This window comes from Varroa destructor, unplaced genomic scaffold (genome assembly GCF_002443255.2).
Source record: "Varroa destructor unplaced genomic scaffold, Vdes_3.0 BEIS01000002.1, whole genome shotgun sequence".
Classification (NCBI taxonomy): Eukaryota; Metazoa; Arthropoda; class Arachnida; order Mesostigmata; family Varroidae; genus Varroa; species Varroa destructor.
The window spans coordinates 49,330,692-49,344,776 of NW_019211455.1; the positions used below are offsets into that span (position 1 = coordinate 49,330,692).

Consider the following 14,085-nt stretch of genomic DNA (forward strand, 5'->3'; position numbering starts at 1 on the left):
AATTAATCAAAGGAAATTTTTAAATGAATTATTAAATATAATTACGTTTTGCCTAATGTTTTGGTTGTACTGGATATTACAAGCGAATCTAGCAGACTTGAAAATTGAATAACATTTTAATTACGCGCCGTTAGCAGACAAAGTTTTTGTTGTTGGTAAATACTCCAGCATTCCAAAAAAAAGCAAGTGAAGACTGGTTGAGTTTATGAGTTTAAAAATATGAGTCGAAAAAAGAATTATTTATCACTTAGTCTCGAAAATCAGCGCTCAGTGGTTAAATTTTTGTCTCTCAAACATCTCAGCGCTGCGGAAATTCACCGAAGATGGTGCAGTGCATGAACGACGCAAACGTTTCAAAAACGAAGACTGGAGTATTGATAGACCAGCGAGGCGGTAACCAGATGATGCGACCAAAACGACAAGAACGCATCGACGCGATCGACAAGGCTTTTCACGAAAACTTTGAGGGTTATGTCGGCCAAAATTGGCATTTCGCACACAACCTGTTATGGAATTATAACCCAGACTCTAAAAATACGGGAATTGAGTGAAAAATTGATCCCAATGAATCAATTACGGGCTGAAAGATCCGCCTGAAGCATACGTTCGTCATAGATGGGACATGATTCAATCTCTGCTGTCAGCCGAAATGGGACCAGCTGAGAGAATGGCGCTTGCAGGAAAGAGGTCCAGTTCAGCAGGCTCTGGCATGAGGCGGTGGTATCGGTTGCAATGAGCACGACCGGCCTCCGCTGCCATGGCTGAATACTAAGCAAAGAATACAGTCCGCTATTCTGAGTTCCTCATGAGACTCACGAACCATTAGCACAGATATCGAAAGCACGTACTGTAGTCACTCATATACATATACTACATTTGCGTTTGCGTTTAACTCTTAGTGATTTATCATTGTTTAGAATAGGGACACATCTCAAGGATATACGGTGAACTGCTAGACGAATCGATGTATCTGTAGCAAAAACATCTAGGATAGATAGAACTTTGTAAAATCCATAACGTAAGGCCTTTTTGACTTCGACAATATGTTTCAGTGTTTATACAACGTCTATACATTTGGATAACTGATAGTTCATTCTTGCTAATCAACTAGTATCGTTGGATAAAGCCGCATATGGGCTTCCCTTTTATTAACACCAATAATCTTATTATTAACAATATCATTTTACAGGTCAAAAAATATCGGCTGGGTGATTCATTTAAACTTGCTCATTTTTTGTTTTACTCCACCGTGCCGTACAGCACCAGTAGATTTTATTTGCCTACATGAAGCTACTTCTATAATTTTCAACAGATTGTCCTCCGTCACGGAATGTACGAGTGAAGTTAATCAAGGACCTTCTTTCTTGGCTACGAAATGTACACGCACCTCTGAACTATGATTAGTGATGTCGCCGGATCACCATGATCGTAGACATTCTATAGTATGTACGCTCAACGTAAACCTGCGAGTGAAAAAGTCCATAAACGAAGCTAAATTCAACGCATTGTCGAAAACGTATATCAGGCATAGTCATTTGCAGAAAAATTTGCTATGGCATTCTAATAGAAATAGCTGTGCCAATATTACTAAAACAGACAATTTCTAGATAATAATTGGTATTACGGAACTACTTAGTAGTAGTAGTAATAATAGAACTAGTTATAAGAAATTGTTTTTGTTCTACTCTCGTTGTTTGCTTAACAGCTTTTGCAAATGATACTGTACGCCATACTCTTATAATTACAGATTCTGGTCCTTAGAGCTACACTAATCCTTAGAGCCTTGTCGATCATCTTTTTTTCCATTAAACAAGCACAAGACATAGTCAGTCGTTATATGCAAAACAAACATCAGAAGAACTTTTGTATTATTGTATTATTAAACACAAAAAATATTCCGCCTTTCTGTCCATCTGCAAGATGTACGAATTAGGCTGATGTTTGTTAGTGGGTCATTTGAAGCGTTCCTCGTGGCATGAACTCATACTTATATACGCCTAAGTACGTGTGCTAAATAACCACAGCTTCGTACATTTTCCATCACTTACCTTGCTATGTTACGCTGTCTTTAGATAGTTGCTATTTGGTGGTCAATTATGAATCGACGATAGCTTCGACTGCACTTACAAGATAGCGAAGAAGACGAATATTTACAAGGGGCTTTACAACAAACGACGCTTACCCGGATAACCCTCTTGGCCAGAGCCACAAGTATGAGACCCACTTCTCAGTGACGCTGACACTAAAAACGCGGCTCCCATACAGTCTAAGCAGCATAAATAAACGTTAGACGGTAAGCGAGAGCGAGTATGTTGCATAGAATCACAATTTTCCCATTTTGCGAGAACCCATTCCTACCACTTGCTTGCTCGCTGGATGACAACAGCGCTTGTTGACATGACTCTGCCCATATGGCACTCATGTGTCGCTAGAAAGGGTGACATCCGTAACCACTTTATAATAATATGCCGCTGCTTTTCATTCAAATATGACAGGATTGAAGTCAATGACTATTTTTCATGTCACCTATTGTGTGTCTTATGAAAACGACTACCTAAAAATGTGTGTCGGCCGGCACAAGCCCCGGCAAATAATATAATCCATGCATTCAATTGATTCACTGCTACAACCTTGTAGCCTGCATAAAACGAATAGGTACCTTGAAGAGAACGTGATCACGATTCTTTTCACGTTACCTTCATGCTACTAACTATGCGATGTTCTTCTTTGAAGTATTGTCCCACTTGCTTCTCACACAAGACGCACGCTTTCAACACAAACATATATAACATGTTCGAACACGTCACAAACATTGTTTTGCCTTGCAGGTAGTAGCTCTTTAAGTAATAACTAGTTCTATCACGCGTGCATATGTGAGTAAACTTTGCGTTTTTTTCCCCTGCCCGCCCACTTTCAATAAACTTCGTTCTTCTATCAGTTCACCCTGAGGCGCATAGGTTTCCATTGCAGTTTTTAAAGCAGCCTTTTAAATAGTCTAAAAGTTTCCCAGAGCTGTTTAAGCTTATGATATAAATCGTACGCCACATTATTCTAAACGAGCGTTAGCAACCCTAGTTGGGTTGATACGTTAATTATATAATATTTCCTCACATATAATTGATGGTAAACAAGAACAAGGAGAGATTCGAAAACACAACTGATTGGGATTGCATCATTGAGGTACATTTATTTTAATCAAATTCTATACTATATATATAAATACTATATCAACAAAAAGAACCATCATGCTAAATCAGCCTGAGCGTTCATCTTAGGCTACATTTTACTTCAACATAAGCACCCAAACTTATGGAAAACTAAAACCAGATGCTACAACCAGGTACAAGGTTTATAAACGTGATCCATCTTATTATAACTGGAAAAGTCTGGCCGCTTTCCGTTATTATTTAGCATGCTGTTTTTCCAATTTCCAGTAGTTTAAAGTACCGTTTATTTGAATGTAAAAAACATGATTCGTAGTGCATGAACTTGTTAAAATTTCGACCAATTGGAGATACGTTTTGCCATAACGTCTTATATATGGTAGCCCATTTGGTTCCGTCCAATATTACGTTTATAGAATATGGTCTCAAAAAGCTAGTCTGTAAGCAATCCATTGAGTGAATTGTTACAAAATAATAATAAATGCAAAGCGGCTTGCTAGAACAGTGTGATATTAGGGAACTGCAATTTAGGCTATCCTGCATACTAGTACAAGCGTGTCCTTCAACACAACGCATTCGGCTGGGCCAGCTTGTAAAACTTCCATTATAAACACTGCACGGAATTGTTGGCAAGACAAGCGTAAAACAGGAATAAACGTTGGCCGCAACAAATAGAAACCTCTCATTGTGCATCACTGAAGCTTCCTGCAACAACAATACATTTGTACCACTCATGGTGGTGCTTCTATGGGTAACATAGTGGCGCTATATTGCTAACCATTTGCTTTTTCGGTGTTTCGCTCCAATCATCTGCTTATATTTGGGCTTATCACTACAGATATACGCTTGTGGTAGCTGCCGTACATTCATAGAGATTTCACTGAAGCGAGAAGTCTGTACGTGGAATGGCCCAGTGATTTGCTCGTGCTTCCCTGAAAAATACCGAGCACAATTATTATCCGTTCCGCCCGCTGGGCCTGAAGGTTCAGCTTCACTATTGTTATGCTACCTTGTGGTGCACAACCCGATACAATTACAGCCCACCCCGTGCATGTGGAATCATAGTACTGCACTCGACCTCTATCCCCCCGTTCCTCTGATATGATAGAGGTTTATGCTATTAAATATATAGAATCACTACACTTGAACAGACTCCACGGACACTGAGGTGTCCTAACTAAATATCCCCATAAAAATTAACGGTTGCTGTATATAGTCAGTATTATTGTTCACCCGAACTGTGCAGTGTTAGTAGAAATTGCATTTATGCGTTTTACTTCGACGGCTCTTTTCGCGTCCGTTCCATGAAAGTTCTAAAAAACTATATACCCTAGGAGATAATCGTTGTCATTGAGTATAGCCGAAGATCATTAAGTATATGAGGAGATCTATCAGATGCGGTCGGTTCAGATCTACTTTGTATGGAAGAGGAAAAATATGTTGTCGAGAACTTGATGATCAACGTTAGATGCGTCTTGAGTTAGTTGACACGTAATACAGCACAATAATGTTGTCAGGTTTTTTTAATTGTTGTTGAGATACATGCGTAAGAAGTCAGAAATGACTCTACGTAATTCTATGTGCATATCCGTATTCTGTATTTTTTCTACTTTTTGTTGAACTTCTCATTCAGAGATGATAATAATAGGAAAATTACCTTATGTTACTTAGAAAAAAAGCGAGAGCCCACGGGGAGCGAATTGGGTGAAAATCTTCGAAGGTGCGTGCGTCAGCCATAAATTGAAGTCTCAACACGAAACCACTTATTCTCTAAAATAGTTCTTGTTCCACGAGACAGTTTCACAGAGTCTACGTAGATCGCGATTATTCCAAGAGACGGCTGAGGGCGTCAAATGATTAGCTTTTAGACTATAAGACAACAAATATAATCTATTCTTCTTCGAACTAGATACAAGAATTGTGTACTGGATGCGATACCATGGCGACGAGGCCTTAGCTAATCATAAAGTGAAGTCATATTAACCCTTGTATGATAGCACATACATGCGCGCTAGAAAGGTTCCTTCGTATGGTTCTCGTGCCAACGACTCGATTCACGTTACGGACGATTTCCTAAGGTATACTTCTTGATCTATAGTAAAGATTTGGTACAGGAAAAAGCTTCTACTCGGAGAGAGCCGGAGAACGCAGGACATAATGTATAGCTTTATTATTCTACGGCCCAAACCACTTTAGGCTGGTGCTTTCGTAATATGAATTCGGCCCGTCAATAATGCAGTAGGACGTAATATGAATACCGCACAAACCAAGAAGGACTGAACATACCCATATCACTCAAGTTAATACTGGATCCGGCTAATGTTAAATAGCTCTGAGCTTGGATCTGCTGAACCACGCGGTACAATCTGGATCGAAGTTTGAAGTATCTTCTAGACAGATCAAAGAAGCAGAAGCAGAAGCAGAAGCAGTACAAAATATGTTAAGAAATCAGCCAGCATCGTCTAAAGAAGATGAAGCAAGCTTAAAGTAGAATAACGTGTTTCACATACAAACTTAAAGTAAAAACTGATTTATAAACAAGTTACACCAAAGGAGTCATCTGCTCCCTTTCGTGGATGATATGTATCATAGTGTAACATTTACCTGTGTTTCCTTCTTTCTTCTACTTGTTCTCAGTACGCCTTGTATACTTTGATGCATACGCCGGGCGGACGAATGGCTGAGCAGCTCAGGTTGGAAGCGTGTGTCGAATATCGCATGTAAGCTGTTACGTTTTTGGTGGGTTTCAAACAAATCTCTTTATCGTACAATTTTATTGTCATAGATCGTATTGATTTTGACGTAAAATGAGTCTTATCAATGGATTAATTATTACATACGTAACAAGCTCGGATTTTTTTTAGATGCTGTTTAAAGTCAAATAAAGATTACCATAAGCGCTAACGGCTCGCATTCAATGGGCACATTAATGGTTCGGCTAAACTAAAACTGTTTCCATCGTCGTCGTCGTCGTTTTACCTATTGACTAATAAAAGAACCAACTTGACAGCGCGAGTTCTCATTGTGACTTTTATGACAGTGTCTGACGTGATGGGTCACGTACGGTTTAGCCTTTCAGTTTGAATCGTCAACTCGATAAATCAAACTAACTCATGAACTACTAAACACAACTTGAATACATTGCTAGGCATCGTCTAAATAAAATAGGATGCCATAAGTAAGTTGAAGGCGGTATACGCTATAGAGAAGAGCATTCACTTCGACAACATGGAGCCCCTTATCGTATGTGCTTATTAAGGGCCCGTAGTTCTCAGTGCATAAGCTTCCACAGTAGCCTGCGGCAATGTGGGTGCACCGGCACAGCAGTAGATAAAACACTGAGAAAAGTTTCAAGACATGTTGACGGGGGTAGTATAAAAGCTCACTCATTGTATGTCTCGGATAATATTTTCCCAATATCAACTTTAGTCGGATGGACGTTTTTCTAAAGATGAACAGTGCGTAACCGGTAGCGAAATAATACTGCTCGCATGAATTAGAGAGTCTAGCCTGCATATAACTTGTCTAGTGAAGCCCGAAGATTTATGAGTAGCTATCAAACAGATTAGTCTGATCACTTGTATAAAGAATTAAAAAAGGCTACAGGTCGTTTGGCCAGTTGATATTTGGCACTCGTAAAAATTTGAGACTTGTCCCATGTGGATTAGCTTCATGGTGCACATGTTGTCCTTGAAAGCCTGAATTTTCGTTAAAATCTGCATAAGCAGTGCAGACGATTTATGACACTCTCACTGGATACGGTTGTGTCAAATATTTTACGAGCGCACACAGTTATCATATAGCATATTATTAGTGAACATAGCCAAACAATCCAGTAAAATACCTACGCTGTTCTTTTGCTTTTTAGCTGCAGTTCTTAAATCCATATGAGAGAGGCTGTATTAAGCTCAATCGCCTTGTACCAGCTGAGTTTTGTCACCGAACAGGCCGGTCAAAGTGGAAGAAACTCCAACAGTCTTACAAGTTCGCCATTATTGCCACAATAAATGTCATGCTTGTCACATTTGAGTTGTAGCCGTTCACAAAAGGTACTCCAATCTACGTCGGGCCACTGGATGAATGAGGAAAATAAACTGAAGAATACATCGCTGCCTTTCCCACTTCCCTTCGCCCATTACATCAAAAAGTTGTGGTCCGGCTAGAAATGAAGAAACACAATCTGACTGACACGAGCGTATATATGTAAAACAAACCGATAACCAAGTGAGTCTCCATGGATAATCTTACGCTGAAGAAGTTGAGAGAGACTAATGTATCATCGTGTATATCTGTGTGCATACCCGAATAAGTGCCTAGCATAGGCCAAGCATCTGCTAACGGGGTTAGGGGGAAAGCAGAGCTCACCGGTTTATCTCCACACAGTTTGCTAGAGTGAAGGACTGTTTTGTTCAAATTGTTTTTGTACAACATAACATAAAATCATATTTTGAAAGTATGGTATTATTCCTGCACGTAGCGACCGAAAGTACGTCTTGCGTATTTTGATTCCCAGTGGCAAAATGGCAAAGTTAAACGTGGACGTCATAAGTACCCTTGGCAAGTTAAATATCTTATGGGTTAACCTAAAGATATAAAAGTCTATAAAATATTCTTTCAATCGGAACCATGTATTTTTCATAGGCGTTCAACATGATTGTTTTCGCCTTGATTAACAGCGTGCCAGAGTTCCACGCATTTACTGGATGTAACCACCGTCACACGCAAGCATGATTGGAGAGGAACGTGCGCCAGTAGAACAACTATAGAACACAGCATATTCTGCACCTGCAATAAGCGCGCCGTAATTATACGCATAGTTTTATCTGAACTCAACAAAGTTTCACCATTTAGACGAAAGAAAGAAAAGAAAAGAATGCTTGACTACCTTACAGGCTTCAAAAGCTCTTCCAAATATGGAGCACACGGTTAAGCTCCATATTTAGGTTACCATCTAAGTATTTCAAAGCAAACGCACATTTTCATCATCAGGTATCAAGAGAAAGTTCCCTAACTTTGCAAAAGTTAGGAAACCAAATGTTACTTCATTTGGTTACCTCGAGTTGTCTATATTTATAGATGATGCATCCCTTATCGAAAACACTATACCGATTGATACTATAGAGCTATTGTCATTAGTATTGCTTTTACATAATGACGATCAGTAGTACTACGTGAGCTGCACAGTTACGCATAAAATAAAACATGCCTGTACCAATTGCTTAGTAGCGACGTACGGTTACCCATGGAAAAATAAATTTATCCATAATACTTACGATTTCTGCCACCGGACTGCCCGTAACCGGCGGATGGATAAAAGCGCTCAAATGTTATGGCTCTTGCTAGATGCTCTAATAAAAAACGCAGTTGTAGAATAATTGAATCTTATACGTCTGTGCGGCGCAGTATGTTTGTAGCTATTGAGTATAGGCCACGTTCTTACAAGAATGCTTGCTGAAACAGTTTTTGTTATATATATAGGACCAGTTCGCAGCTTACTATACCCCAGCGGACCCTAGATGAAGCGCCACCGAATTAAACATACCGAGATACTCAATCTCCATGGCAAGATGTGGGTGAGTCATGCCTCAAGAGACCGTGGCCACATTTATATTGATTTGATACCCGTTTTTGGCTTCGTTGCTTACCACTTTTCCCCAATTTTTTACACTTATTCCCCCGAACTGCGCTTTTGCCGAGCATTATTTGCCACTATTCAATCTGGTTTGCTTTGTTGTAATCAATCCACGTTGTTCGGCTTCCAGTTTTCGAGGATACTACGGCTACAACAATGACTTCATATGCTATATGTAAAGAATGGTATTGATTGTCCATAGTTATTTTCGAACAATTTTATTTTTTGCTAAACAAAAAAATAAGTAATAATGAGAGACTATTATTTCCCATCGTTTAAATGATGTTTCCTTTTTTGCGATGCAAAACCAATACAGCTTTCTAAAACGTTCATTGGTTTGACACAATTTTTTATAGTTCACTATGCGTTACTGGTGTGATGATAATTAACATACGAATGGGACATATGGGATACCTTCAGGGTTGCGAAAACCTAAATAGGCAGTAGTTTGTGTGCTAACCAAGGCGCAAGGAAATATTAACGGTCTTCTCCCTTCTCAGCGGAGCATCCAAGAACTCAAAAAGGCGCTCGGAGAGAATTTCTAGGGAAGAACGTGAACAACACTATGCGATAACGACATAATACAATTTCCAAAAAAGATTCAGGTCGGCAGCGGTAGAATAAAACTGGCCACAGCGAGTTAGCGGTAAGAATTAACTGGACGCGTAAGGCGGCCATAGTACTAACGCAGAGTTATCAAGTCCGGTCGGGTTGAACTTAGGCCTCGGCGTATTACCGCTAGTGAGGTTACGGGATCTTGTCATAGTCGTAGCCGAAGCAGACAGGCGTTACAGTTCCAACCACCAGATTTTCGATTGATGCTGCTCCCATGGTAAATTAAATAGTAAACATACAGAAAGAGCTCTTTTCCCATTCCGTATTTACTCCTTTTTTTTCTGCAACCTACAACGGGCCAACTTTGCGATAAGAAAGACAGGCCAGAGTGCTCCTCCAAACCTACTAGACAGACAAACACACATACACACCCCAACAAGCCAGCTACAGATTCTACGTTCAGGCGACTGACCCATCGTCTCCATACAGCAGACGCTCGGTCAAAAAGATCCAGTTTAGTCGGGCGAACTGCAGCTTGTCTAGTTGTTGAATCTCTCGAAACGTAACATACTTTCGTCTGCTTTCGACCCTACCCGTGTGCTATAATGACATGTGTTTGCCTACACTGATTCGTTGGGGCAATCTCGTTCATATATTTTGCTGGTCATTGTTGGTATTATATTCCGCAGCCAGTCTGATCGCTATATAATTTTCTCTTCTCTTTGGAATGTTCATCATCCTTCCGGGCATCATTACGTTTGACCACTTCTTGGAAAAACGAGGTTATTCAGTTGAGTAAACAGCGAAACAGTGGACTCTAGGACATCACTGGACACCAATTGTATAGATACAACGATCTGGTATTGACGGTTAAAGTAGATAAGCGATCTTGAATTTTCTGTACTGCGCTATTCGAGAATGCCGAGCTGTTGGAATTGGGAAGAGTGGTAAGATTCCGCTAGTGCGTATCAAGTTTGTTGAATAAGACATAAGGGCTTTCGCGTGGAAAATTGATTACTATTGATATATTTATTTGGCGGAAACTTACAAAAAAAAATTGGATAGGCTACCATAGGCACAGGTGAATTTAAGGAAAACCGCAAATGTCAAAGGATGACGAAGCGTATGACCATTCTACTGCCTTTTGCATTTCTGCTGGTTCAAAGTAACCTAAACCGAACTAGTCGGTTCGGTACAATCCTACTACATCTATACACACGCTATTGGGTTACTTGCCACGTTAGCTTATCCATAATAAAGAAACTGCTATTGGAGAATGCCCATTGACTTCGAAACCTATGTTGGAAAAGGTTCAACCCAGACATCTACATTATTCTACGGGACGAAAGTATGCAGTTGGAAACGAGAACAGCTGCGGTTTCTTCACGACATATAGAAGAGGTAGCCCTACGTCATGTAGAGCTGACTGGCCCAACAATACCAGATATGAAATAGTTAGTCCAGAAACGGTAACTGATATGAATAGTTCTAAGACGTTGTAGGCAATAGTGGTCGTCTTTGCAATCAAGATCCAAGAGAAAATGACGGTGGCATAAATTGAGCACTCTTAACGTACTCTAATTATAGATTTGACGAGAAAAGGGACCCCCTAAATAAATCACCTTATTCGTTTTCTCTATTCTTTATCTAATTTTTAGATTCGGTAGAATCATCATTAATTAGATCGCTACTATATTACGTTATTGTGTTTAGTTAATGTAACGATGCATTAAACTAGTAAATAAATCATAGATTACTTGGACTGATAGTAGTTTTAGGCCCGAAATCTTTTTGCACCGAACCACCTTTTAAAAACTAGTTTATCTATTAAGTTTGAGCATTGAGTAGCTCATAAACACCACGAACTCTTTATAAAAATCGGGAAATGTGAAATGATTGGTCTTAGCTCAATGGACGTACAAATTAACACGGATCTAAAGTCGAAAGATTGTGCTCATTTAGCTGTTTTAAAATTTTTGTTTTTACATAATATCTAATATAATATATAGTATAATAAGGGAAACATTACCTATTGATTCCAGGGTATCTATGACAATGCCGAGACGTAGATTACGAAGATTCATTTTTGTACTAATATTTTACATTATCCTATTTGGATATAATTTTTACCAAAGCACTTTATATTCGGAAGAGAGATGACAGAACTAACGTTGCTCATTTCTGTTAGACAATAGATGTCCACTGGAAATTCAGGAAGGCGTCGTTTCAACTAATGGATTTCGGCCTACACTTCCGGTTCTTGGTTGAATTTTCGGGTATCGCGTGCACAAAACCAATCATATAACGTTCGCTTTCGCATACTACTGCCTTGAAGGCGTTCATTGGTAGACAACTAGTTTTTACAAACACCACAATATAAGAAGAACCTTTTGCTCCGAACCCAATTGAAGTTTGATGCACCCTCGTCTCCAGTTTAAACTTTTCTATTAAAAACACGGTTCACCGTAGGTCTGGCTGCTTGTGTTCGTGTTTCTTAAGATTGACTGCAGCTACCATTGTGCAGAGGATTACTTTAAAAAAGCTGTGCTACCGGATCTCTGGCCTACTTTCTACATGTGATATATTCATATATGTGTTCACCGTGCTATAAGATAAAAGCCTTTAGGAGGTAGATTGACTCGAAAAAAGGAGAGAATATTTGGGGAAGGGGGAGGGGACGCCTTCATAGGTGAAGAGGGGAGCAGGGAGAGCAACACAGTAGCATTGGGTTTGCTTTCTGCTTTTGCCACCGTCGTTGTCATTTGTCCGCGCAGGTATATATGTAAGAGGGTTCATTTGTGAAAAGATAAGTACAGAAAGGTATAAACTTACCTCTCTGTTGGCGGCTTCTTGTAATTCTATATCGAAATAACGTCGATGAAAATAGATTATACCGTATAAAACATACATTGAAGGGATTGCAGATAAGTTCATAACCACTGCATTATATCACTGCTATATAGTATGTCTATCTGCAACCGTGACCTCGTCCCGACTGATAAATCATAATTTTTGCAGCACTAAACTCACTGAGGGCCCGAAAAGACTGGCCAAGGTCGAATGGCATGACTGGCAGCGAAAACATCAGAACACGATTTTGAGTCGGGCTTCTTTCTGCTGCATCTGTCTGAATCGCCGCCTAACTTGGATTTGGGTAGCATAAACTGTCATCGAATAGTTCCCAATTTTCCACTTCACTAGATGAATTCACCACTACGCACTCCCGAAACGAGTTAAACAAAGCTACGAACAGTAGTTCGGCAACCAGATTCCCTGCGCTGACTGTGAATGAAGCTTGGGCAGAAGGGAATCGTCCCAAGAGAGCCTAGATGGATAGAACGAAAAATTGGCATATCAGGAAATTTTAGGCCCAAAAACTACTCGCGTTGACACCTTCGTCTCTCTTTTTTCTCAGAAAAAGAATAGTGCAGGACAACGCATCGAATCTTCCTGTCTTGAACCATTTTGCTTTCCTCAATCATTCATCTAGGGCCGCAGAAAAGCCAATCTGGACGCGACACCTCTATCCTGGAGTACGTTGAGACGTAAGGTTTGAATCCTTTTCCCCAGTAGAACTCCTTGTTGGCCCAAATTTACACGCTCACCGTCAGTATAATTTTTAAACGCATCCATCATTTACAACTTTCCTAGTGCTACTGTTTTAAGGATTGGGCACATAGCGCTGTTAATTGTGACAACGCTACTTTAGGGCGCATAAAAGTCAGACAACAACAATACGCTTCTTTAACGAAATGTCTCTCAGAATGTTACAATTAAAGTTTGTCACGCAAAAATCACTCTACGCAAATCCATGTGTTATTAACATAGGCGGACGGTTGGCCGACGTTGCCATACTGCGGCATCATTGTCCTGACATTGTCCTGAAGCTTGTTTGTTTTTGTAATCTGCGATGACTTCTGTTCAGTACTGATTTTACGCAAGCTTCTTAGCTTCTCTAAAGACAGGTACAATATTAAGGGCCGATTTTAAGGCGACAAACTGTCCACCTATAGAGTACAGAATGGAAAGGCAAGCTCTTAAGAAGGCTAACAATGTTTTAAAATAGTCTGATTTTAACAAATTGCTAGGGTGGAAAATCTCAAGCTGTTGCCTAAGGGTTTTGATTTGTTCATAGTCCACTTTGCACTATGTGCAAAGTATAGTACTCATATAGCACCTAAGGAATATCTAGTTCTATACATCGGTTACTTTTCCCGAAATAGTAATGCTGAATCGTTGTCAGTTCCAGTGGGAACTACTGTGTACGAGTACTAGAAAATTTACCTGATAAATTTAAGCATTGCGAATTCGGTCATGGCTAATTGATAGCTGCAACAGATTTCCAATTATTAACTTTAATTATTTATATCGAATACGAAAAAATTCTACGCATCTGGCCTTTCATTAGTGAGCATCTGCTTTGTTTTAAGCCACACATTGTGATTTCGCTGCTGTGGACCCTTGAAAAAAACAGTTACCTGGGCACCGTCGTGAAGATTGGCTGCCTTTAAAAAACCCGAATGGTAAATGGGCGAAGCCATTCTATAAAGAGTAATTAATTTCATCAATACAGATTATCTATTATTGTAGATCACTATTTATTTCTAACAGCTAGAAACAAAAAGCTTTCTCACTTGTGCTATTTTACCGGTTTCTGTGGTCACTTTTCAAGTTAACGTGCCTGATGAATTTTAGCTCGAATTACCGTTAGACTCACTGAAGCGCAAACAGGCC

The 14,085-nt window shown here is 39.7% G+C and overlaps 1 protein-coding gene and 1 long non-coding RNA gene across 3 annotated transcripts in view; both read right to left on the bottom strand.

The window, feature by feature from the left end:
* LOC111244958 (potassium voltage-gated channel subfamily KQT member 1-like) overlaps positions 1-14,085 on the bottom strand; it is a 220,344-nt gene that overhangs the window by 105,879 nt on the left and 100,380 nt on the right. The gene's annotated exons all lie outside the window — the stretch shown is intronic.
* Positions 3,162-11,973, bottom strand: LOC111244962 (uncharacterized). Of its 2 annotated transcripts, none has more exons than XR_015321932.1 (4): positions 11,482-11,973; positions 5,769-5,889; positions 5,451-5,554; positions 3,162-4,096 (listed from the first exon to the last, which is right to left on the bottom strand). It is a non-coding gene; the product is annotated as an uncharacterized LOC111244962 (long non-coding RNA). The 2 variants fall into 2 exon arrangements; XR_002671148.2 differs by having other exon boundaries at positions 11,522-11,961.